General features: G+C 39.2%; 1 non-coding gene across 1 annotated transcript; it reads right to left on the bottom strand.

The window, feature by feature from the left end:
* Nucleotides 1-4,046: 4,046 nt before the first annotated feature.
* LOC119473552 lies at nucleotides 4,047-4,172 on the bottom strand. Its single transcript, XR_005202765.1, has one exon. It is a non-coding gene; the product is annotated as a U4atac minor spliceosomal RNA (small nuclear RNA).
* Nucleotides 4,173-4,702: the final 530 nt, after the last annotated feature.

Raw genomic sequence — 4,702 nt, 5'->3', positions numbered from 1 at the left:
CCAGGATGGTCTCGATCTCTTGACCTCGTGATCCACCCGCCTCGGCCTCCCAAAGTGCTGGGATTACAGGCTTGAGCCACCGCGCCCGGCCCAAGATTTTTTTCTTTATCACAATTGGATTATAATGCGCCTTGGTGTAGTTTTCTTCATGTTTCTTATGCGTGGGGTCATTGAGCTTCTTGGTTCTGTGGGTTCATAGTTTTCAGCATTTTCAAACATTTTCATTCATTACTTCATCAATTTTTTTGTTGTCCTAGCCCCCCTTTTCAGGGACTTCAGTTATACACACATTAGGCCACTTGAATTTATCCCAAAGTTCAACTTTTTTCTTTCTGTGTGTCATTTTGGGAAATTCCTATTGCTATAATTTTCTTGCAGTGTCTAATCTGCTATTAATCCCAGCTGCATACTTTAAAAAAATCTCAGACCCTGTATTTATCATCTATAGAAGTTTGATTTAAATTTCTGTATATCTTTTATGTTTTTCTTTAACACGCTTATACTTTCCTTTACCTTCTTGAACACATAAATTATATAACATAGTTATAATAACTTACACTGCCTACTAATTTGATGATACAAACATTGATAATAACACATGATAATCTGTGTCATTCTGGTGTCTATTTCTACCAAGTAGTTTTTCTCCTTGTTATGTCATATTTTTTTCTGTTTCCTTGTATGCCTGATAATTGTTCACTGGATCCTCGACAATGGAGTTTTATGCCATTTGATGCTGCATTATTTATATTCCTTTTGATATCCTTGAGCTTTGTTCAGTTAAGTTCCTTCTGAAGCTTTCTCTCAAGCTTTGTTCATGAGACAAGAGTAGCATTTAGTTTAGAGCTAATTTTGCCTCATTACTGAAGGAATACCCTGTGTGTATCCCACCTCATGTCCCATGTATTAGCAATTTTTTTCTCTCTGGCTGGTGGACTCCTGTGTGAGCTCCAGGGATTGTTCTCTCTCCTTATCTCTGGTGATTCTTTCAGTAGCCCTAAATGGTTTCTTTCTACATACACTTTGGTGAGTACTCGGTTAAAGATTCAAAAAGGGCTGGGCATAGTGGCTCATGCCTGTGAACTCAGCATTTTGGGAGACCAGGGCAGGAGGATTTCTTGAGGCCAGGAGTCTGAGACCAGCCTGGGCAATATAGGGAGAACCCCATTTCTACCAAAGGAAAAAAAAGTTTCAAGGACAACTTGGCAAATATCCAAAACTCTTTCTCTATTTAGTTCTCTCTTTTCCATGACTTTCCTCACCAGTACTCTGCCAAGTGAAATCTAGCTACCTTGCCCTGTGTGAATTCCCAACTCTGTTTCCTCTATTCAGGGAGACCATCATAAACTGTTTTAGTCCCCATTTCTTGTGCTATGGCCTGGAAACTCTCTTCTGTCAGTAACTGAAGCTACTGTGGGGTTCACCTCATTTGTTCCCCTTCATCCTGCCTGTTATCCAATGTCTGAAATCCTTATATGGTAGACAGCATAATGACATTGCCCCAACTACAAAATTTTTATGTCCTAATTCCCAGAATCTGTGAATATATTAAGTGGCCAAAGGGACTTTGCCTGTGTAATTAAATTAAGCATCCTGAGATGGAGAGGTTATCATGGATTATTCAAGTAAGGCTTAATATATTGATGAGGGGTCCTTACAGGCAAAAAGGGGAAGCAGGAGAATTAGAGTGGGAGAAGATGTGATGACAGAGCAGAGATCAGAAAGATGCATCACTGGCTTTGAAGATGGATGAAGGCCATAAATCAAAGAATACATAAGCCAATTTCCCGGCCTCTAGAAGCTAGAAAAGACAAGAAAAGAAATTCTCCCCTAGATCTTCAAGAAGGAATTCAGCCCTGCTGACACCTTGATTTTAGGCCACGGAGATCCATTTTAGACTCTTCAGAACTATAATATAATACATTTGTGTTGTTTTAAGGCATTAAATTTGCGGTAAATTGTTACAGTTGCAATAGGAAAGTAATATACCTCCTTTCTATATATTTCGTCCAGCTTTTGATTTGTTTAAAATTTGAGTGTGTTCCATTGCTCATCAAGGCAACTCAAACATAGACTCTGCAGTTTCTTTTTCTTTCTTTTTGTTTTTTTGAGACAAAATCTTGCTCTGTTGTCCAGGTTGGAGTGCAGTGGTGCAATCTTGGCTTACTGCAACCTTGGCCTCTGGAGTTGAAGTGATTCTCCTGTCTCAGCCTCCTGAGTAGCTGAGACTACAGGTGCATGTCACCATGCCTGGCTAATTTTTAGTGGAGACAGGATTTTATCATGGTGGTCAGGCTGGTATTGAACTCCTGAGCTCAAGTGATCTGCCTACCTCGCCCTCCCAAAGTGCTGAGATTACAGTCATAAGCCACTGCGCTGGACACAGACTCTGCAGTTTCTACACACACTTGCATGCATGGCATTTGTACTTACCACAATAGGCTCCATTCTTGTGGACATATAGACTTCATTTCTCAGCTTCCCTTACAGTTGGGTTTGGCCATGTGACTTGTGTTCTAGCCAATGAAAGAGGAGCAGAAGTGAACAGTGTCATGGTCTATCAGTGCAATGAAATACTCTTCAACATTACAAAGGAACAAACTACTGACATACTGTATAATATGTCAAGATAAATCTCAAAAACATTGTGCTACATGGAAGAAACCAGAAACAAGAGACCACATATTGCGTATGATTCCATTTAAATAAAATGTCCAAAATAGGCAAATCCATAGAGACAGAAGATACAGTAGTGTCATCCAGTGAGATAGAAACAGAGATTAACAGGAAATGGGCACAAGGGATCTTACTAGGAGCATAAAATATGCTAAAACTGACAGGGTAATGGTTACACCACTTGGAAAAGCTACTAATCATCAAATTGTACATCTAAAAAGGAAATACTTCATGATCAGTAAAAAAAAATGCCTCAATAAAGTTGTTTTCTTAAAAATAAAGAATAAATATGAAAATACGAATCCAGTCTGTTACCTCATCATGGCCTGAAGCAAAAGTCCTTGCCAATTCTTCCCTTTTCTCTTAATCCATGCCCACAGTTCCAGTCAGGTAGAGACAGAATAAACGTAAAAACTCTCTCTCAGCTGGGCGCAGTGGCTCATGCCTGTAATCCCAACATTTTGGGAGGCCGAGGCAGGCGAACTGCTTGAGGCCAGGAGCTCAAGACCAGCCTGTCCAACATGGTGAAACCCCAAAAAAAAAAAAAAAATAGCTAGGTATAGTGGCGCGTGCCTGTAATCCCAGCTACCTGGGAGGGAGGCAGATGTTGCAGTGAGCTGAAATCAGGCCACTGCACTCCAGCCTGGATGGCAGAGCAAAACTCTGTCTTAGGAAACAAAACAACACAAAAACAAAAAAACTCTCCCTCTAAGGCCAGCTAACTTGGAATAAAAACCTGAGGGACCTGTATATAAGGAAAGATTCTAAGGTAACAAAGAGAAGGTAAATGCATAAAACCAGAATGGAAACTTGAGCATGAAAATGCCAGAAGATTACTTATCTTTATTACATAGCTATTAAAATACACATCTAATGGAAAGGGGGAACTGCAATATATAAAGCAAACATGTAGCCAAAACATTTCTGTTTCTGAAGCTTTTGAAGCAGATCTTTATATCTGTGGAATAACTTTAAAGACAAAGAAGAAGAAGAATTTTAAAACTGATAATAATTCCTGTGTTGGTGGTTGTTTTCCTGGACCCAGACTTTAGAATTGCCCAAGGAATCCAATCCTTTTATCATTCTGGAGGAAAAAAGGTAGCTTCTCCTATCCTATATAGAGTAGGTCAGAGTCAGTTTGTGAAAGTATTCTCTTAACTTAGAGTTCCTTGGTGGAAGATTTTAAATTATGGAATTGTGGCTTTAGAATTTTTATCAGTTTTTGTTATTTCAATAGTTTTGGGGGTACAGGTGGTTTTGGTTACAGGGATAAGTTGATTAGAGGTGATTTCTGAGATTTTAGTGCACCAATTACCTGAGCAGTGTATACTGTATCCAAGATGTAGTCTTTTTTTTAAAGGGTTTTCCTTTTTTCCAAAAATTGCACCAACGTAAAGCAAAGCTTTAGTTGATGCGAGTGTGTTGTTTAGGCGTTAGCAGTACTGCCCTCGCTATGTGCTCATTGGACAGTAGCACAACCCCAAGAAAAGGATGGTTTCAAGATGCAGTCCTTTATTGCTCATCCCCTTCCCGATCTTCCTACAAGTCCCCAAAGTCTAGTATGTCACTCTTATGCCTTTGTATCCTCATAGCCTACCTCCCACTTATAAGTGAGAAGATATGATAGTTGATTTTCTATTCCTGAGTTACTTCACATAGGATAATGGCTTCTGGCTCCAGCCAAGTTGCTGCAAAAGACATTATTTTGTTCCTTTTTATGCCTGAATAGTATTCTATCATGTATATATGCCACATTTTCTTTATCCACTTGTTGGTTGATGGACAGTAAGGTTGTTTCCATATCTTTGCAATTGTGAATTATGCTGCTACAAACATGCACGTGTGTGTCTTTTTCATATAATGATTTATTTTCATTTGGGAAGATACCCAGTAGTGGTATTGCTGGATCGAATCGTAGTTCTACTTTTAGTTCCTTAAGGAATCTCCAAACTGTTTCCCATAGCAGTTGTACTAATTTACATTCCCACCAGCAGTGTAAAAGTGTTTCTTTTTAGCACATCGATGC

This window comes from Cebus imitator, unplaced genomic scaffold (genome assembly GCF_001604975.1).
Source record: "Cebus imitator isolate Cc_AM_T3 unplaced genomic scaffold, Cebus_imitator-1.0 Scaffold166, whole genome shotgun sequence".
In the NCBI taxonomy this organism is placed as follows: Eukaryota; Metazoa; Chordata; class Mammalia; order Primates; family Cebidae; genus Cebus; species Cebus imitator.
The sequence above is the reverse complement of the archived record's forward strand: the minus strand, read 5'-3'. Positions and strand labels throughout refer to the sequence as shown.